General features: G+C 43.6%; 1 protein-coding gene across 2 annotated transcripts in view; it reads left to right on the forward strand.

The window, feature by feature from the left end:
• The window catches only part of ORAI2 (ORAI calcium release-activated calcium modulator 2), a 92403-nt gene that overhangs the window by 11958 nt on the left and 57545 nt on the right, over positions 1–22900 (forward strand). The gene's annotated exons all lie outside the window — the stretch shown is intronic.

Genomic DNA, 22900 nt, shown 5'->3' on the forward strand with positions numbered 1-22900 from the left:
TCTGGGGTGCCAAGGTTCACCATCACTTCCCTATAGCAAGCTACTTACTATAGGGGCAATCAACAGGAAGGCGGGGCCAGGAGCACCGAAGAGGGACCAGAGAAGAGGAGAATTTGGGCTGCTCTGTGCAAAACCAACTGCATAGAACAGGTAAGTTTAATATGTTTGTTATTTTTAACAAAAAAAACAAGACTTTAGTATCACTTTAAGTTTACTAAGTTTTTACTTTTTGTTTATAAGTGAAACAAAGATATTTCATAGCAATCTAAAGCAAAGAATGACCCTTGGCTCACTTTGGCTTTGCAGCAAGACCATAATAGACTTGAACAAATTGGGGTTGATTTACTAAAGGCAAATATACTGTGCACTGTAAGTGCAATTGCTCCAGAGCTTAGTAAATGAGGTAAAGCTTCACATTGCAAAGAATACCCAATCACACACAAGGGGAAAAAATGCATTTTTCTGGCACATGATTGGATGATCAACAGACCTTCCCCTCATTTACTAAGATCTGGACCAAGTGCACTTGCATTTAGTAAATCAACTCCTTTGTATTTTTGATAGACTGAGAATCCAGAAGAATAATTTCAGGGTTGTCATTTAGGGTTCCCAGCCAAATGGCTTATCTGAAGTATATAGTATCCTGGAACAGAAGCGTAACTAGAACCTTCAGGGCCCTGGTGCAAAGAACCCCCCTGACACCCCCCTTCCCTCTGAGCCTGGATCCCTTTACTCCCATCGCAGGGTCCTTTATTACGGTCCTGCGGCGGGAACCATTCACATGTTCTGCAGCAGGCCCCATACCTGCCATCTTGGGTAAGGTTGCCACCTTTTCTTCAAGCCAAACCTCAACACTTTGTATAAATAACCTCAAAATATGGGATTTTATGGGCAATAAAAAATATACAAGATGCAAAAGATTGTATTTATTTATAGAAAATTAGTTAAAAGCCCAACACTTTGGCGGTGCACGCCAAAAAAAAATATTATTATTTTTTTGCTGTAGTAAACACTATACATATATTTTGTGATTAAATAGCATTGCTAGTCATATGGATTTAATCACAAGAGTCCCCTTTTACATCTAAATCCAAAGAGTCTCCTTTTGCTGGCTCTGGGCTGTGTGAGAGAGACACTCTCAGCTCAGAGCCCTGCAGCCAGCAACTCTGCTGGTGAGCCACAGTCCCAGCTCCTGGGGGCCCCCTACAGTGGTCGGAACACCAGTGCCCGGTCAAAAGTGAAACCTTCGTGGCCCTGGTAGTTCCAGCACTGATCTCTTGTATTAGAGAAAATGTAAGCAGTGCATGCAAAGACAATGACACTGACCCACAGCAAACCTTCATATAAGGACATCTGCCTCGCCTCCAACTATTCTGATCTCCAAACCAGTTCTGGGTCATTGATTCACAAGGTATTGAAGCTAGTGGGTCAAAATAACAACTAGCATTTTCAGAAGAATTTATGTTCCTAAATTTCTCTCACAATAGGTTTATTTTTAAAGTGGAAGACAGGCTACACAACAATATACTTGGTAAATGTTGCTTCCCCATAGCTTTGATACTCCTCACAGATCTTTTCAGTAAATTGCCTCCTAAATACAAGTTATTGTAATAGGATACAGTCTAGATATACACTATATTACCAAAAGTATTGGGACACGCACATGAACTTTAATGGCATACCAGTCTTTTTTTGTAGGGTTCAATATTGAGTTGGCCTGCCCTTTGCAGCTATAACAGCTTCAGCTCTTCTGGAAAGGCTGTCCACAAGGTTTAGGAGTGTGTCTATGGGAATGTTTGACCTTTCTTCCAAAAGTGCATTTGTGAGGTCAGGCACTGATGTGGATGAGAAGGCCTGGCTTGCAGTCTCTGCTCTAATTCATTCCAAAGGTGTTCTATCGGGTTGAGGTCAGGACTCTGTTCAGGCCAGTCAAGTTCCTCCACCCCAAACTCGCTCATCCATGTATTTATGGACATTGCTTTGTGCTCTGGTCCAAATCATTTGGTGGAGGGGGGATTATGGTGTGAGGTTGTCTTTCAGGGGTTGGGCTTGGCCCCTTAGTTCCAGTGAAGGGAACTCTTTAGGTGTCAGAATACCAGTAAATTTTGGACAATTTCATGCTCCCAAATTTGTGGGAACAGTTTGGGGATGGCCCCTTCCTGTTCCAAAATGACTGCGCACCAGTCAGTTTGGGGTGGGGGAACTTGACTGGCCTGCACAGAGTCCTGACCTTAACCCGATAGAACACCTTTGGGATGAATTAGAGCGGAGACTGCGAGCAATGCCTTCTCGTCCAACATCATTGCCTGACTTTACAGATGCGCTTCTGGAAGAATAGTCAAACATTCCCATAGATACACCCCTAAACCTTGTGGACAGCCTTTCCAGAAGAGTTGAAGCTGTTATAGCTGAAAAGGGTGGGTCAACTCCTGTCTTTTCAGCACTTGAATGTATGGATTGCCTCACTGAATCTCCTCAGGAATCCAGTTGTTATTTTGTGCAGCTTTACAGTAATTATACTGTCCTCCCTGAATTTCCTACTTATTTCTATGACGCATCCCAAAACTGGGGGAGAGTAACAACCATTCATCAATCTTTTAAAGACCAAATTAAATAGTATTAGCATAAAGGTTATAAACTCCTCAACATTCAAACTAAAATGAGCTGGTTTTCTCAGAGTCATAGAACTGATATATGCTGTGTCTCATTATTCAAACACGCTTGTCGCAAAATAAATATCTCTGGAATACATTCCCGTCATGTACACATTTTGTATTTAAAGTAGAGCTAAAGACATTTTTTTTTTTACATTTTTGGATAGCGTAAGGGAGGGTTATAAACCCTGTCAGTTTCCCTTCACTTCCTGTCTCATAGCCAAAACAGGAAGTGAGAGGAAATCCTTTCAAAGTGTCCCTACTGGAAGAGTTCCCCTCTATTCCTGTTCTGGTGACAACCCAGAGATCTCCCTAACCCGTGGTACAGACGGCAAAAAGATCCTGTCACGTGTTCTAATATTTCTCCACTCTATCCAAAACTTAAAGTGATTGTAAAGTCTCGCTTAAATAAATAAATAACACGTTATAATGTGTATAAAATGGTGCACTTGTTCAATTGACTATAATCAAGTAAATATTGAGCAAAGATTAATATACTTAAAGTGGTTGTATACTATTTTTTTACTTTATTACCTACAGGTAAGCCTATAATAAGGCTTACCTGTAGGTAAAATGAATATCTCCTAAACCTATACGATATTCACCTTGCATGCAGCCGCTGACATCAGTGGCGCATGCGCTCTGAAGGTCTGGCTGAAGGTCCAGCGGAAAAAAACAGAAGTGACTTCACAAGGGTGCACCCGATGCGTTGCGGCGCTAGTCACGTGACTTCCTCAGGGATAGGCATTCCCTATCCCTAAAGAAGTCACGTGACTAGTGATGCAACACATCAGGTGGAGCCTTGTGACGTCACTTCCGGTGTCCACAGAGTACGGAAGTGTAGTGAGGAGGCGATTGTGTTCCTACTCCTATTTGTACTGCAGATGTCACCAAACTTTTATGTATACGTGTAAACTTTTATGGAATACATTTTGTTATATTTTAATGGGAATATTGCGTTATGGGTATTTTTGCTCTGTGTGAGGGACGTTCGTTCAAGAGGCACGATATTGGAGTGTTTATGCAGACGTATTGGAGCCTATACAGCGTGGATCTGAGCAGCTATCCACTGAGATTTAAAGCTTTGTCTGACCTTATGGTCATTCCTGGAGGTGAGCGGCCAATCTATTCATCAGTGGCGGTGGTTTCTGTTTGACCTTTTGCTTCACTAGATATTTTTTTCTCTACAAATTACGATACAGACTGAACAGTCATTCCTATGTCTTTGCACTTGGACTTTTTATATTTTACTCTTTTATATTTATTGTTTTTTTGTTTTTTCACTTGGATTATTTTGTTACTTATTTTGATTCATTAAGTGTATTGATCTTTGCTAAATATTTACTTGATTGTAGTCAATTGAACAAGCGCACCATTTTATACACACTTATTACATTCACGTCAGTATTCTTCTGAGTGCACTTCCAAATGGTTGCAGCCGTTTGCTTCATTTGATACACTATTATCACCTGTTTGAGGTTTTTTTTCACATAGCAGCGCACAAGTCCCACAATATACAACAAACATGTTATGCTTAACTTCTCTGTGCGGTTGGTTTTGCTCAGAGCAGCCCAGATCCTCCTCTTCGGTGCTCCTGGCCTTCCTCCTGTTGAGTGCCCCCACAGCAATCAGCTTGCTATGGGGGCACCCGAGCTGAGCTGCAGCTCCGTGTGTCCTCTCTCCTGATCGGCTAACTGACTTTGATTGACAGCTGCAGGAGCCAATAACGCCGCTGCTGTATCTCAGCCAATCAGGAGGGAGAGCCCCGCATGGCTGAGGGACTCGTGGACATCGCTGGAGAGAGATGGGGCTCAGGTAAGTATTAGGGGGTGCTGGGGAGGCTGCTTCACACAGAAGGATTTTTATCCTAATGCATAGAATGCATTAAGATAAAAAACTTTCTGCCTTTCCAACTCCTTTAAAATAAAACGTTTTGCCTTTTAGTTATACTTTTTAAATGATACTAAAGTCTCTTGTTTGTTATTTTTAACTAAAAAAAAAAAAAAAAAATGTCATACTTACCTGCCCTGTGCAGTGGATTTGCACAGAGTAGCCCGGATCCTCCTCTTCTCGGGGTCCCTCTTCGGTGCTCCTGGCCCCTCCCTCCTGTTGAGTGCCCCCACAGCAAGCAGCTTGCTTAGGGGCACCTGAGCCGAGCCACAGCTCCTATGTCCATTCAGACACGGAGCCGCAGCCTGGCCCCGCCCCTTTCTCTCATCATCGGCTGACTGACTTTGACAGCCAATAGCTCCGTCCTGCTGTCTTAGCCAATGAGGAGTCCTGGGCAGCTGAGACACTCCTACAACATTAAAGGATCTAAATGGGGCTTAGGTAAGTATTAGGATGGCTGCTGCAAACAGAAGGCTTTTTGTCTTAGTGCATAGAATGCATTAAGATTAAAAAACCTTCTGCCTTTACAATGGCTTTAACTCCTTCACGACTGCAATATAGCCTAATGATTGCTACAGCACAGTCGCACATTGCCGGGAGGGAATCATAGGACGTCCTCTCGTGCTTGTGATTCCTGTGTGCCCTCTGCCCTTCAGACACAGCTGATCACAGATCGGTGTAAAGAGCCAATCACAGCGGCTTTTTAGCATGTGACCAGCTGTATCCAATCACAGCTGATCACAGTATAAACAGGATTTGCCGGTTATCGGCAATCCTCTCCTCACGCTGAGAGCGGATCAGCAGCAATCCACACAGGGGACATCTACACTGATAATCAGGGCACTGATCGTCAGTGTACTGATGATCAGTGCAGCCACCCAATCAGTGCCCACCATTGATGCCTGTCAGTGCCCATCAGTGCAGCCTCATCAGTAATGATCAATGCAGTCTATCAGTGCAGCCTCATCAGTAATGATCAATGCAGTCTATCAGTGCAGCCTCATCAGTAATGATCAATGCAGTATATCAGTGCAGCCTCATCAGTAATGATCAATGCAGTCTATCAGTGCAGCCTCATCAGTAATGATCAATGCAGTATATCAGTGCAGCCTCATCAGTAATGATCAATGCAGTCTATCAGTGCAGCCTCATCAGTAATGATCAATGCAGTATATCAGTGCAGCCTCATCAGTAATGATCAATGCAGTATATCAGTGCAGCCTCATCAGTAATGATCAATGCAGTCTATCAGTGCAGCCTCATCAGTAATGATCAATGCAGTATATCAGTGCAGCCTCATCAGTAATGATCAATGCAGTCTATCAGTGCAGCCTCATCAGTAATGATCAATGCAGTCTATCAGTGCAGCCTCATCAGTAATGATCAATGCAGTCTATCAGTGCAGCCTCATCAGCGCAGATCAGTAAATGAGAAAAATTACTAATTTACAAAAAATTTTTTACAGAAAATCCCTTTTTAGTTTTTTTTTATTCTAGGTCTTTTTTCATTTGTTTAGCAAAGAATAAAAAGCCCTGTGGTGATTAAATACCATCAAAAGGAAGCTCTATCTGTCTCACAAAATGATAAAAATTTTGTTTGGTTACAGTGTTGCATGACCGCGCAATTGTTATTCAAAGTGCGACAGTGCTGAAAGCTAAAAAATGGCCTGGGCAGGAAGGGGGTGAAAGTGCCCAGTAGGCAAGAGGTTAAAGTACAATTTACATGAAACATATATTTTGATGATTTCTTACGTGCTTATACCTTGTACCCAGATTGATGGGCTCTCCATGTAGAGGCTATCTCTCTATATCAGGCATACACTCGACTCGGTCTACCTGCTGAGCTGAAGAGATAAAGGATAAGCCACCAAGAACTTGGTGAAGGAAAGGAGCAGTAAAGTAAAACCACTGTGCAGCACTACTAAGCAGTATATAAGCGTTGTAAGAAAATAAAACTTCCTCATGTATTTATACATAGAATTCCAAATTCCACATAAATAAATTTTTAGAACATTTAGACACCTCTGTATAGCCCAGGCTAGACACTGCTATCAGTAGGACATTGCAGTGTTACTCCAATGGAGTACATTTATACTGTGTACGTTGTATGCATGAAAACGTTAGCATAAATGTTTACAACGTAAAATACAGTCCATTCGCTGGACCTCAGATTCAAATCTTTCTTTTGTATTTAACCACTTCAATACTGGGCACTTTCGCCCCTTTCCTTCCCAGGCCAATTTTCAGCTTTTAGCGCTCTCGCACTTTCAATAAGAATTGCGCGGTCATACAACACTGTACCCAAATGAAATTTTTATCATTTTGTTCACACAAATAGAGCTTTCTTTTGGTGGTATTTATTCACAAGCCAGTTTTTTATTTTTTGCGATATAAGAGAAAAAAGGAGCGGAAATTAAAAAAAAAACAATATTTTCTACTTTCTGTTTTAAAAGAAATCCAATAAAATCTAATTTTGTCATAAATTTAAGCCAAAATGTATTCTGCTACATGTCTTTGGTAAAAAAAAATCCTGTTAAGTGTATAATAATTGGTTTGTGTGATCACAGACATATGTGTGCAGATGATCATTGGCACATGATTTTACTGTTACATATGTGGGGGACAGGTGTTTTTGCTGTGTGGGGACTAGGGCTGCAACTAACGATTATTTTCATAATCGATTAGTTGCCCGATTATTGTTTCGATTAATCGGATAATAATCTGGAAAAAAAAAAAAAGTGTGGTGTATATTTTAGTTAATATGTAAAGTTTTAAAAAAAGGCAATTTATTCTTGTATATCTCTATGCAGTGGTAAATATAAATAACCAGCTATATGGTTAGGGAGCAAAATATCTAATCCACTCTGAGAATAACAGACAGAAGAGATATACTGTATATACTATTAGAGGAGATATGCTGTATATACTATTAAAATGTGAATCTGGTAAATATCATCAGACTCCAAGATCAAATTTTTTTATTTAACAAACCATGTCTTCCTTCAAAAAAAATTGTTATTTTAAGAATGTTCGTTTGATTTTCTAATCGTTAGTGGGGACAAATCGATGTTCATTTTCAACCACAGTGACGGGAAAATTTTGAAATAATAGCAAACTTCTTGGTCAAAGGAATTTTCAGACCGTGTATGTGGTTTTCGTTCAGAAATTACATTCATTTTAAAAACAGAATGTTAAAAACCAAGTGAAAATTTCAAACAACATTCTTTCATTCAGCGAATGTACAAAGATTTTTCGCCTGGATATTCTCGTCTGAATATTTTGTCTGAAAATTGATCGGTGTGGCCAGCATAAGGCTCGGTACACACCTATGCAGTTTGCTTTTGAACTGTTTCTGCAGTGCTTTTTGCTGTGCGTTTTGACTTTTGCGCACGTGATTGTGCTGCGATTTGCGTTTTTGCATTTATTTTTAGCCAATTTGTTGTTGGGAAGAATAAAAAAACAAAAACTGCTGCAATAATTACATGCTTTTCTGCGTGCGCGATCCCCCACCTTCTGAGGGACGTTCCTGAATGTCCACTCAGAAGGAGGAAGCATATGTGTGCAGTGGCCAGGTGGGAGGTGGTTAAAGCCCAACTCCAGAATATCAAATTCCAGCATGTAAAATTTTGATATGTAGCTGTGTCTGCATCCACCTACATAGGCTGCCTGCACACAGCTCGGGGTGGATGCAACAAGTGTGGCCTGCATGCAGAACGGGTGTCGACATCTGTTTTATTAAAGCCTTAGAAGCAAAAATAACTTTTATATATATGCGTTACTGGAATACATTATATTCCAGTGTTTCTAGCTCCTGTCTACCTGATAATAAAACTTGGAAGGAATTTCTCAGTGATCCACATTATGGCCTTTCTCATCATTAGTAGATAGAAGTTCTGCATGTTGCCTGTGTGAGTCACATAATTACATATCCAGACTCATCTTGATAGTTGACAGTGTCAGATGAGGACCATTTATAAATAGTACAGAATAATCTGTTGATAGGAGGGCCAGGTTTTCCATTGCTATAAAGAGGCAAATATTCAGTGACCTTTATGATTTAAAGAAGAATTCTAAGTATGGATATTTTTATATAGTTAGATGTAACCATCCATGTACCATACCTGTATGATCCCTCTACAAGCTGGAAATCACTGTAGTAGACACCGTGACCACAGTGGTCTCCACTAGCTTCCAGGTCCTGCTGAATGAATGCAAAGTGTTCTCTGATTGGACGATGAAGGGGGCGGGTGGTGACCTCTTGCTCTCCACCTTGTCCAGTCGTGGTTCCGAGTGACCGACCAACCTTCTGTGTTGTTAGTGGAGATCACTGGAGTAGTGGTGTCTACTACAGTGATTTCCAGCGTCTAGAAGGATCCCCACAGGTATGGTATATGCATAGTTACATTAGACCAATATAACTCTGTAAAAGTATCCATACCTGGAATGCCTTTTTAAAGTGGAACTTCATTCTCTGAATCAACATTATTTATTTGTATTCCTTATTATGTTTGCATTAGTAAACAGATAGGAAAGTATATCATATTTACTTTTTTAAACTTTTTTTTTTTTTTTAGTTACTTCCTGGGTTTCTTGTCTAGATAAAATGATGTCATACATCACAAGAGTCTTGAGGAGGGGAGGAGATGAGGAGGGGTTGTCTCAGCTAAGCACACTCTCTTGCATGCACACCTGAGCTAAGGGCAGATGGCTTCCAGGAAGTAAATGTTACATGAATCATTTGCCCTTACTCAACTAAAGTGGTTGTTAGACCACTATAATCTGTTCATGCCATCCCCTCTGTTATATAGCAATATGTGTCCCAGTGTCTGATCTATATAAAAAAAAATGCCGATTGTGCCTTATATCAGAGTGTCTCCTGGCGCTCACGTGACTCCTCAGCTCTCTCCTCTCATTGGCTGACAACTATAGCCAAGAACTCCCACTGACATCAGCCGGGGGGGGGGAGCCAAGGAGTCACATGAGCGCTGGGAGACACTCTGATATAAGATATAATCTGCATTTTTTTTTATATAAATCAGAAGCTGGGACACATATTGTATAACAGAGGGGATGGCATAAATATATTATAGTTTTTAAAACAGCAGGAGGGGGAGGGGTGTGCAGTGTATCGAACTGACAGGCAGGGAGGGAGAGGGTAGAGAAGGAAAAAGCAGGGCTGCGGATGATGGAGGCACGTAAACTGACCACGATGTCAGGGCTCAGAAGCTATGATTACCGTGGTCAGTTTACAGAGGGGAGGACAGAACCAGGCAGGATCAGCCAGGTTTTTTAGAAGATACAGGGGGCCAAATGACCCCTTTAGATCCTCTTCAGATTTAACCCCTTCAGATCCGCGCCATAGCCGAATGACAGCTACATCGCAGATCTGCTTTGTCGGGAGGGCATCAATAGATGTCCCCCCCTTTGCAAGCTGGCCACACCGAGTCAATGAGATCCCGACCCCTTACCACATGATTAGCTGTCAGCCAATTACAGCTGATCACGTGATGTAAACAGAAAATCTGTAATAGTTTTTTTTTTCTTCTCACACTGACAGCGTGAGGAGAAAAAAAAGCCAATCACTGGCTTCTGTTGAAGGGACATCAGTCCCGAAGAGGAAGAGGCGAAGCCACCTCATATGTGCCCACCAGTACTGCCTGCCAGTGCCACGAATCAGTGCCCACAGTGTCCACCAATCAGTGCCCACCAATCAGTGCCCACCAGTACATAAGTGAAAGCAATCAGTTCCACCTATCAATGCCCACAAGTGCCACCTATCAATGCACACCAGTGGTGCCAATCAATGCCTCATCAGTGCTGCCTATCAGTATCACCTACCAGTAGGGATGAGCTTCGAGTTCGAGTCGAACTCATGTTCGACTCGAACATTGGCTGTTCGCAAGTTCACCGAACAGCGAACAAATTGGGGTGTTCGCGGCAAATTCGAATGCCGCGGAACACCCTTTAAAAGTCTATGGGAGAAATCAAAAGTGCTAATTTTAAAGGCTAATATGCAAGTTATTGTCATAAAAAGTGTTTGGGGACCTGGGTCCTGCCCCAGGGGACATGGTTCAATGCAAAAAAAAGTTTTAAAAACGGCCGTTTTTTCAGGAGCAGTGATTTTAATAATGCTTCAAGTCAATCAATAAAAGTGTAATATCCCTTTAAATTTCGTACCTGGGGGGTGTCTATAGTGTGCCTGTAAAGGGGCGCATGTTTCCTGTGTTTAGAACAGTCTGACAGCAAAATTACATTTTGAAGGAAAAAACTCATTTAAAACTACTCGCGGCTATTGCATTGCCGACAATACACATAGAAGTTCATTGATAAAAACGGCATGGGAATTCCCCAAAGGGGAACCCCGAACCAAAATTAAAAAAAAAAAATGACGTGGGAGTCCCCCTAAATTCCATACCAGGCCCTTCAGGTCTGGTATGGATATTAAGGGGAACCCCGGCCAAAATTTTAAAAAAAAAATGACGTGGGGTTCCTCCTAAATTCCATACCAGACCCTTCAGGTCTGGTATGGATTTTAAGGGGAACCCCGCGCCAAAAAAAAAAAAAAAAAACGGCGTGGGGTCCCCCAAAAATCCATACCAGACCCTTATCCGAGCACGCAACCTGGCAGGCCGCAGGAAAAGAGGGGGGGACGAGAGTGCGGCCCCCCCTCCCTCCTGAACCGTACCAGGCCACATGCCCTCAACATTGGGAGGGTGCTTTGGGGTAGCCCCCCAAAACACCTTGTCCCCATGTTGATGAGGACAAGGGCCTCATCCCCACAACCCTGGCCGGTGGTTGTGGGGGTCTGCGGGCGGAGGGCTTATCGGAATCTGGAAGCCCCCTTTAACAAGGTGACCCCCAGATCCCGGCCCCCCCCCTGTGTGAAATGGTAAGGGAGTACATAAGTACCCCTACCATTTCACGAAAAAAGTGTCAAAAATGTTAAAAATGACAAGAGACAGTTTTTGACAATTCCTTTATTTAAATGCTTCTTCTTTCTTCTATCTTCCTTCATCTTCTGGTTCTTCTGGTTCTTCTGGCTCTTCTGGTTCTTCCTCCGGCGTTCTCGTCCAGCATCTCCTCCGCGGCGTCTTCTATCTTCTTCTCCTCGGGCCGCTCCGCACCCATGGCATGGGGGGGAGGCTCCCGCTCTTCTCTTCTTCTTTTCTTCTCTTCTTCTCTTCTTCTTTTCTTCTTTTCTTCTCCGGGCCGCTCCGCAATCCATGCTGGCATGGAGGGAGGCTCCCGCTGTGTGACGGCGCTCCTCGTCTGACAGTTCTTAAATAACGGGGGTAGGCGGGGCCACCCGGTGACCCCGCCCCCCTCTGACGCACGGTGACTTGACGGGACTTCCCTGTGACGTCACGGGGAATGCCACAGGGAAGTCCCGTCAAGTCACCGTGCGTCAGAGGGGGGCGGGGTCACCGGGTGGCCCCGCCCCCCCGTTATTTAAGAACTGTCAGACGAGGAGCGCCGTCACACAGCGGGAGCCTCCCTCCATGCCAGCATGGATTGCGGAGCGGCCCGGAGAAGAAAATGAAGAAGAGAAGAAGAGAAGAAAAGAAGAAGAGAAGAGCGGGAGCCTCCCCCCCATGCCATGGGTGCGGAGCGGCCCGAGGAGAAGAAGATAGAAGACGCCGCGGAGGAGATGCTGGACGAGAACGCCGGAGGAAGAACCAGAAGAGCCAGAAGAACCAGAAGAACCAGAAGATGAAGGAAGATAGAAGAAAGAAGAAGCATTTAAATAAAGGAATTGTCAAAAACTGTCTCTTGTCATTTTTAACATTTTTGACACTTTCTTCGTGAAATGGTAGGGGTACTTATGTACCCCCTTACCATTTCACACAGGGGGGGGGCCGGGATCTGGGGGTCACCTTGTTAAAGGGGGCTTCCAGATTCCGATAAGCCCCCCGCCCGCAGACCCCCACAACCACCGGCCAGGGTTGTGGGGATGAGGCCCTTGTCCTCATCAACATGGGGACAAGGTGTTTTGGGGGGCTACCCCAAAGCACCCTCCCAATGTTGAGGGCATGTGGCCTGGTACGGTTCAGGAGGGAGGGGGGGCCGCACTCTCGTCCCCCCCTCTTTTCCTGCGGCCTGCCAGGTTGCGTGCTCGGATAAGGGTCTGGTATGGATTTTTGGGGGGACCCCACGCCGTTTTTTTTTTTTTTTTTTGGCGCGGGGTTCCCCTTAAAATCCATACCAGACCTGAAGGGTCTGGTATGGAATTTAGGGGGAACCCCACGTCATTTTTTTTTTTTAATTTTGGCCGGGGTTCCCCTTAATATCCATACCAGACCTGAAGGGCCTGGTATGGAATTTAGGAGGACTCCCACGTCATTTTTTTTTTTTAATTTTGGTTCGGGGTTCCCCTTTGGGGAATTCCCATGCCGTTTTTATCAATGAACTTCTATGTGTATTGTCGGCAATGCAATAGCCGCGAGTAGTTTTAAATGAGTTTTTTCCTTCAAAATGTCATTTTGCTGTCAGACTGTTCTAAACACAGGAAACATGCGCCCCTTTACAGGCATACTATAGACACCCCCCAGCTACGAAATTTAAAGGGATATTACACTTTTATTGTTTGACTTTAAGCATTATTAAAATCACTGCTCCTGAAAAAACGGCCGTTTTTAAAACTTTTTTTGCATTGATCCATGTCCCCTGGGGCAGGACCCAGGTCCCCAAACACTTTTTATGACAATAACTTTCATATAAGCCTTTAAAATTAGCACTTTTGATTATTCATGTTCGTGTCCCATAGACTTTAACGGTGTTCGCATGTTCGAACGAACTTTTTTCCTGTTCGCATGTTCTGGTGCGAACCGAACAGGGGGGTGTTCGGCTCATCCCTACCTACCAGTGCCGATCAGTGCCCATCACTGCCACTCATCAGTGCCCATCACTGCTACCCATCAGTGCCCAGTGCCACCTATCAGTGCCACCTATTAGTGCCCTTCAGGGCCATCTATCAGTGCCTACCAATGCCACCTATCAGTGCCCACCAATGCCACCTATTAGTGCCCACCAGTGCCTCCTATTAGTGCCCACCAGTGCTGCCTATTAGTGCCCATCAGTGCCGCATTATCAGTGCCCATCAATGCAGCCTATCGGTGCCTATCAGTGCCCATCAGTGTAGCCTCATGAGCGTACATCAATGAAGGAGAAAAATTACCTGTTTGCAAAATTTATTAACAAAATATAAAACGTTTTTGTATTTTTTTAAAAAATTTGGTCTTTTTTAATTTGTTTAACAACAAATAAAAAACCCAGAGGTGATCAAATACCACCAAAAGAAAGCTCTATTTGTGGGGAAAAAATTATAAAAATTTAATTTGTGTACAGTGTTGTATGACCACGCAATTGTCATTCAAAGAGTGACAGCGCTAAAAGCTGAAAATTGGTCTGGGCAGGAGGGGGGTTTAGGTGCTCAGTAAGCAAGTGATTAAGGGATCAGGATCTATTTTTCTGACGTACCTCGCCGCGGCAAGGTCTGACAAATGTGGCACCGGAGGGGGGGAGGAATCAGATAAGCGGAAGTTCCACTATTGGGTGGAACTCCGCTTAAGGCTGGGTTCACACTATTGAGAATTGGATGCGGATTTTTCTGCATCCAATTCGTACAGCAGGAGATTGTAACTCGCTCTCTGTGGAGCCGGTTCACATACCTCGGCAGCGACTCTGGTGCGATTTGCACAGGAGCCCTGTGCGTCTTTTGGTCTGTTTCAGGTCCTAATTCAGCCAAAAATTCGGCCTGAAATCGGACCTAAAACAGTCAACGGGGACGCACTGGACTGCTGTTGTGCTCATATGTGAACCCAGCCTTAAAGTCACTCCTATTGCTCTCAGCTCCTCCAAATCTCCAAATTCCTTTTTTTTTTACTGCTGTAATCTGACTTCCTGTTAGAGGAAGACTACATTCATTCTCTATGGTCCCATTATCTATAGGGATGTAGCCACCCTCTTTTGCTCACTCATGAGATGGACTATAATAGGATTTGTAGTGGATGGATATGGACTAATTTTAAAAGTATCGTTTAGGCTCGGTTCACAATACTGTGATGCGATTTTCAGTGCAATTATGTGATGTGGTTTTGGATGTGGTTTGCAAATTCTATAGAGCCAAATCACACCAAAGCAGCATTTTCCCACCTTTTCCAAAATCCCAACACACAAAATCGCATTAATGTGAACGGGCACCATTGAAAATAATGATTTTCCTTGTCATGCGATTCTGTGCGACTCAAATTGCATGAGAAATTGCACTTGTGTGAACCGCCACTTGGTGTCACTTTATTCTGAACTCGCATACAGACCAAGGCAACATCTACTCCAAATTTTCTAATGTAGGCCTAAACCTGCTGAATGGTTGGTGGTATATTTACCAGCCATTACAGTAAGTTCATTGTGAATGGACTGGACTTTTGATGGACCTTTGATGTCTGATATTTCTCCAGCTTGTGACACTTTGGCTGCTCTCATAAATGCTTTGGTCTGTGAATCACTGCTGACAACAGGAGACAGGTGGAGACTGAACAAATCAGCTTGTGATACAGTTTGGCTGCTCTCATAAATGCTTTGGCCTTCAGTATAGATGAGTGAAGTTCACCGGTATGAAGCTCCTGCTTTATACATGTTCATTTTTTCAAGATACAAAAACATATCAAGCCTCATCTAAGCCACTCAGACAAGGTCTGCCTTTCTTTGTAGCCAGGAATCTAGACAATCACAGATTGTTTGTTTGTTTGTTTTTTTTTTTTGTTTTTTTTTTTATAAAAACAACAAACATGTTATACTAACCTGCTTTGTGCAATTGTTTTGCATAGAGCAGCCCCGATCCTCTTCTTCTGGGGTTCCTCGCCGGCGCTCCAGGCCCCTCCTCTTCATCGGGTGCCGTCAGAGAAATCCGCTTTCCCTGGGGGGCACCCTTGCGGGCTCGCTCCCGAGTTCCGCTTCTGCGTCCATTGACACAGACAGTGGGACTCGCCCCCCCCCCCCCCCCGCTCCCGTGTCACTGGATTTGATTGACAGCAGCAGGCGCTAATGGCTCCTGCTGCTATCAGTCTGTCCAAGGAGGAGAGTCTGGAGTCGCTGCGTTTGTGCACATTGCTCGATCGGATTGGGTCAGGTAAAAGAAAGAGGGGGGGTCGGGGGGGGGGGGGGGGGCAGCTGCCGCACAGAAGTTTTTTTAACATTAATGCATAGAATGTATGCCATCTAAACACCTGACCCCGAGGACTGAATTGTGTGACTGCCTTTGGTCTGTGAGTCACCATTAAAAACATCAGGAGACAGGTGGAGAACAAATCAACTTGTGATAGTTTGGCTGCTCTCATGAATGTTCTGCTGTGGCCTTCTATACAAATGAGTGAAGTACACCAGTATAAAGCTCCTAGTTATACATATTCATTTTTTTCAGGATAAAAAACATATTAGGCCACCCAAACCCTAATATTTGTTCTTTACATTCCCTCTCTTGGCAGGGTCAACTTTATTTCGTGTCCAGTAATCTAGACATTTACAAAATCATTTTTGTATACACTTATTGTTGTTATGATTGTTTTTGCTTGTTTCAGTGTTCCGGATGCGTTTCTGCATCTGTGTTTTTTTCTGCATTCTGGTGCTTTTTTGATGTGTTTGCAATGCGTTTTAGTGCATTTTTTCCCCACTTTTTTTTTTCCCCAAAGTTTCCTTTTTTTGTTTTTTTTTTGTTGTTGTTGTTATTGTAAAGCTTTCTGGTGCATTTTTGATGTGTTTTGCTGCTTTCCAGTGCATTTCCTTACAGAAAAAAAATGCAGCATGTTCTACTTTTGTTGACTACTGGAACGCACTGTACTGGTGGGAACTTTGTTATTGAAATCCATATAACTTACTGTCCATGTGTTTTTGATGCAGAAAAAAAACACACTGGATTGCATGTGGTATGAACTAGCCTTTAAAAAAGCAAAAAAAAAAAAAAAATTATAGTTTGTTATACAATTTTGTAAAGAGGTAATTTTTCTCCTTCACTAATGTGCGCTGATGAGGCTGCACTGATGGGCACTAATAGGCTGCACTGATAGACACTGCTGGGCCCTGATAGGCGGCACTAATACAGTAGGTGACACTGATGATGAGGAGGCACTGATAGGCACTGATTGGCAGCACTGATGAGCACTAATTGGCAGCACTGGTGGGCACTGTTGGGACTGCACTGATAATCAGTGCCGATGTCCCTTTAACACAAGCCAGTTATCAGCTCTCTTCTTGTCTGATAACAGGCTTGTGTTTACATCCGTGATCAGCTGTCACTGGACACAGCTGATCACGTAGTAAAGGGCCACTGTGATTGGCCCTTTACCCCCGATCTGTGATCAGCTGAGTCCAAAGGACTCAGCGATCACAGAGCGTGCCGTTTGCGCACTGCAGGGAGTGCGCTGGCAGTGCGATCATGGGAAGACATCTACGGATGCCCTCCCGGAAAGGTAAGCCCGCGCTGTAGACGTCTTTCGGCTATAGCGTGGGCGTGAAGTGGTTAAAATTATAAAAAAAGAGTCTAGTGATAATATTGTCACATTGATGGGCAGAAAAAGTGCTGGATGTACTATAGAGCTGCATGATTAATTGTTAAACAATTGCGATCTCGATTCAACCCCCCTCACGATCTTAACCTGACATTTCCTCAATTCTATGTGACAAGTGCAGAGCCGTTCTCTGCTCAGAGCTGTCAAACATTTGTTGGCTTTTTTTTTTTTTATCAACATTCCTCAGTGCTGGGAGATAAAGAGAAACATTGTAACCTTTCTTTCTTTTAGATCAAAGGAATGAACTTGGGTCTGTAAATGAGGTCAGCTTAATCACTTAAAGACTAAGCCTTTTTCTGACATTTGTTGCTTACAAGTTAAAATCTCTATTTTCTGCTACAAAATTCTATATATTTTTTTTATATATAATTTATATATAAATTATTTGGGGACATTTGGGGCCAACTACAATTTCTGGTAGGCGATTCATTGGGGTCTCCTGTGAACAGGAAGCATCATACAAAGCAATGAGAGGCTGGCAGCACCCACAGCCATTCATGGCAGTTGGACATGTGAACAGCCTGTGATTTGCTGACCCTGCATACAGACTTTGTGTCCAGGGTCAATCATACACATGTAATTGCTGCAAGTTAGATTACATGCAAACAGCTGTTCACATGTAACCCCCTAAAGCTGGCCATACACTATACAATTTTCTTATTCAATTTCCTTTAGATTTACCTTCAACTATGTAGTGCAAGGGCCTACCTGATTGTATACAAATTGAAAGTGTTTAGGTTTGACCTCATATTATATGTTTTTGGTCAATCTAAAGGAAATTGTACAAGATAATTGTATAATGTATGGCCAGTCTAAAACTGGATACACACTTTACAATTTTCTGTGATTTTTTTAGGGCTACGGAAATTAATGATTAATCATTAATTTTTTTGATTGGTAGGCTGCCTGCTCTGGGGCCGCTTTGGGCCAAGCTGTGGTTGCAGCGCAGCGCTCCACTCCCTCCTCCTCTTCCTCCACTATACGTCATACACAGTCAGCGGGTATCTCCTGCTGTGTGTCTCCGAGCTGAGTGTGAAAACTTTGGCCGGGCTGTGAGCAAAGTCCCGCTCTCCTCCTAGATCAGCTTGTGTGATAGACGCAGTGTTCTGTCTATCACACGAGCTGATCTAGGAGGAGGGCGGGACTTTTGTCACAGCATGGCCAAAGTTTTCACACTCAGCTCCGAGACACACAGCGGGAGATACACGCAGACTATGTAATCCAGGCACAGGCACTGACTACAGTGAGGCTGCGATTATGGGCACGGTGAGACTGCATTATGGGCACGGTAAGACTGCGATTATAGGCACGGCGAGGCTGCCATTATAGGCACGGCGAGGCTGCGATTATGGGCACGGTGAGACAACATTATGGGCACGGTGAGACTGCATTATGGGAACAGTGAGGCTGCGATTATGGGCACGGTAAGTCTGAGATTATGGGTACAGTGAGACTGCATTATGGGCATGGTAAGGCTGCGATTATGGGCACGGTGAGGCTGAGTTTATGATGTGTGACGTCCTAGCCATGCCCCGCTATGTCTGGCTTCGGCCGTTGCTATAACAACGGTGCTAAATTTAGCTAGAAGTAGTTGGATCTGTATAATTAATCAAAATTAGTCGATTAATTGATTTAAAAAAAAATCGATTAATCGAACACGAAAATTTTAACCACTTGCTTACTGGGCACTTAAACCCCCCTCCTGTCCAGACCAATTTTCAGCTTTTAGCACTGACGCACTTTGAATGACATGCTACACTGTACCCAAATGATATTTTTATCATTTTTTCCCCACAAATTTCTTTTGATGGTATTTGATCACGTCTGCGGTTTTTAGTTTTTGTTAAAAAAATTGAACAAGATAGAATTTTTTTTTAAAAATTATATTTTTTTATATTTTGTTATAAAATTTTGCAAACAGGTAATTTTTCTCCTTCGTTAATGTACGCTGATGAGGCGGCACTGATGGGCACCAATGGGTGGCAGTGATGGGCACTGATGGGTGGCAGTGATGGCCACCGATGGGTGGCAGTGATGGGCACTGATTGCTTAAACTGATGGCCGCACTGCTAGGTGGCACTGATTGGCACCACTGGTGGGCATTGATAGGTGGCACTGTGGGCACTGGCAGGTGGCAATGACAGATGGCACTTGCAGGCACAGATGAGGCATTGTGCCTCCTTCCTCTCTTCGGGACCGATGTCCCTTTGACATAAGCCGGTGATCGGCTTTTTTTTCCTCCTCACGCTGTCAGCGTGAGGAGAAAAAGAAACCGATCACAGAGCTTTTGTTTACATCATGTAATTAGCTGTCATTGGCAGATCTGTGATCATCCGAGTCTCCGTGACTCGGCGATCACAGCGCGCGCCCTGCACGTGCACAGGGGAGGTTGTCCCATGACAGCCTCCCGGAAATTGAGGTCCGCTCTGTGGCCGTCATTCGGCTATGGCCCGGACCTCAAGTGGTTAATCAGTAACAGCCCTTTTTGTATCGTGTGTACACAAGTCCGTCACACAAAAGTCCAAAGTACAAACATGCATGCTCAGAATCAATGCTCCCCAAACACGACATTAGCAGAAGGGGCCCAAAGGGTGGCGCTCAAGAGCTGAAATTCCACGTAGTACGCCACTGCGTTCGTGTTTGCGGCATGACAATTTGTGTACCGTTTGTATGCAAGACAATTTCCTGGCACACGCCCTTCAGACAAAAGTTTGACGATTTGTTGGCCAACAATCTGATCGTGTGCACGAGGCTTTAGGCCTCGTACACACGGTACGATTGTTGGACAAACGAGCGTCTGATTTTTGCCAAAAGGGCGTGTGCCAGGAACTTGTCTTGCATACAAACGGTACACAAATTGTCGTGCCGCAAACACGAACGCAGTGGCGTACTACGTGGAATTTCAGCTCTTGAGCGCCACCCTTTGGGCCCCTTCTACTAATTTCGTGTTTGGTAAGCATTGATTCCGAGCATGCGTGTTTGTACTTTTGTGTGATGGATTTGTGTACTGTCCATTCTAAAATCTGACGTGGAGCTGTCGCTTGACGAAAATTTACTAGCCTGTCATCCAACATTTGTTGGCTGAAAATTGGAAAACAATTGTTGAAAGGAGCGTACTAACGGTAAGGTACAGCCTGTCAAACGACAAACCCCTTCTGATTTTCGTACCATTTGTACGAGGCTTTAGTCTGCCAAAGGAAATCGTAGTCCATCCCAAATGCAGGAGTAAGGCCTCGTACACACGGTCAGATTGTTGGACGACTTTTTGTCAAAAGCCCGTGTGCAGGATTTTGTCTAGCATACTAACTATGCGCAAATTGTCGTTTGACAAACACGAACGTAGTGACGTACTATGAGAGTATAAAGAGGAAGTTCATTTCTCAAGCGCCACCCTTTGAGCCCCCTCTGCTAATTTCGTGTTAGTAGAAGTTTGGTGAGCGTTGATTCGCGATTTTCAGGCAAACAAATGCCTTTTAAAATATGTTTGGCATAACTACATCAGTATCACCAGCAAAGCAGCTTCATTATTAGTCCAATAACCGCTTGCTGACCAGTGCACGACGATATACGTCGGCACAATGGCACAGCTGCACAAATGGGCATACCTGTACGTCCCCCTTAAGACGCGGCACTGTGGGTGCGTGTGTGCCGCCGCGTTCTCCGTGACCGTGCCTGCGAGTCCCGCAGACTCGATGTCCGCCGGTGTCCAGCGATTGTGTCACGGAGCGGCAGAACGGGGAGAATCCTATGTAAATGCCTATGCCTAGTGACATGACAGAGATCACTGCTCCCTGTCATCGGGAGCAGTGATCGCTGTCATGTCAGTGGTAGCCCATCCTCCCCACAGTTAGAATCACTCCCTAGGACACACTTAACCCCTTGATCGCCCCTATTGTTTAACCACTTCGCAGCCAGTGTCATTTATACAGTAATGAGTGCATTTTTATAGCACTGATCGCTGTATAAATGGCAGTGGTCCTAAAAATGTGTCAAAAGTGTCGCCGCCATTACTAATAAAAAAAATTAATAATAAAAATGCCATGAATCTATTCCCTATTTTGTACAGTGTTACATAGTTACATAGTAGGTGAGGTTGAAAAAAGACACAAGTCTATCAAGTCCAACCCATGTGTGATTATATGTCAGTATTACATTGTATATCCCTGTATGTTGCGGTCATTCAGGTGCTTATCTAATAGTTTCTTGAAGCTATCAATGCTCCCCGCTGAGACCACCGCCTGTGGAAGGGAATTCCACATCCTTGCCGCTCTTACAGTAAAGAACCCTCTACGTAGTTTAAGGTTAAGCCTCTTTTCTTCTAATTTTAATGAGTGGCCGCGAGTCTTGTTAAACTCCCTTCTGCGAAAAAGTTTTATCCCTATTGTGGGGTCACCAGTACAGTATTTGTAAATTGAAATCATATCCCCTCTCAAGCGTCTCTTCTCCAGAGAGAATAAGTTCAGTGCTCGCAACCTTTCCTCATAACTAAGATCCTCCAGACCCTTTATTAGCTTTGTTGCCCTTCTTTGTACTCGCTCCATTTCCAGTACATCCTTCCTGAGGACTGGTGCCCAGAACTGGACAGCATACTCCAGGTGTAGACGCTATAATTTTTGCGCAAAGCAATCAATATACGCTTATTGCGTTTTTTTGGGGTTTTTTTGTACCAAAAACATGTAGAAGAATACATGTCGGCCTAAACTGAGAAAGAAATGTGTTTTTTTATATATTTTTGGGGGATATTTATTATAGCAAAAAGTAAAAAATATTGCTTTTTTTTTCAAAATGTTCGCTCTTTTTTTGTTTATAGTGTAAAAAATAAAAAGGTGATCAAATACCACCAAACGAAAGCTCTATTTGTGGGAAAAAAGGACGTCAATTTTGTTTTGGTGCAACGTCGCACGACCGCGCAATTGTCAGTTAAAGCGACGCAGTGCCGTATCGCAAAAAATACTCTGGTCAGGAAGGGGGTATATTCTTCCGGTGCTGAAGTGGTTAAAGAAGATGAGAATGGGCACTGCATTTCGACATTTCATCAGCTGCCACGTCACGAATGTTAATTCTAGATTACGAACGCTAGTTTACAAGACCGAACTCTTCCGACTCGTTCCTTGATTCTGAGCATGTGTGTTTGTACTTTCGACTTTTGTGTGATGATTTCTGTACTGTCCATCCCAAAATTAGATGTTGAGTTCACATCCGACAAAAATTATATAGGCCGCACATCCAGCTTTTGTCTGATGAAAAAGTCAAATCGGCTGTCGAAAGCACCGTACTAACGATCCGAAAATCCGCAGACAGCTCGTCTTAAGGCTTTTCCCTTCTGATTTTCGTACTGTGTGTACGAGGCCTAAATGAGGCCTAAGCCTGCTCTTTGACATGGCACATAGTCTGTTCATGTACCTAGTCTGTTGTTACTGCGCATGCAGCATGTGGATGATCATGGACCAGTGTTGAGCAATCATGTGAGACTCAAATAAAAGTGGAATCAATGTTCAAAAGGGCCACTTTATATCTCTATAGGACCCCACGTACTTCATTTCATCAAAAATATTATAGCACTTTATCAATTGACATCAAAGCAACAGTTGCAACTTACAAGATATTGTACCAGAGAAGTGGCTATAAATCATTTCTAGAAGTATTGAGCAGCAAAATTACATAGAGAAGTGTAGCTTTTGTCAAATGAAGAGCAGCTGGGCCCTCTTTCAGTTAAAATTCCTGAACTTCTGAGGGTTGCAAAAAAAAGAAGCAAGAGGGCTGCTTGTGATCTAAAAAAACACCAGTTTTACAT

The sequence above is a fragment of the Aquarana catesbeiana genome, linkage group LG02, assembly GCF_042186555.1.
Source record: "Aquarana catesbeiana isolate 2022-GZ linkage group LG02, ASM4218655v1, whole genome shotgun sequence".
NCBI classification, from domain to species: Eukaryota; Metazoa; Chordata; class Amphibia; order Anura; family Ranidae; genus Aquarana; species Aquarana catesbeiana.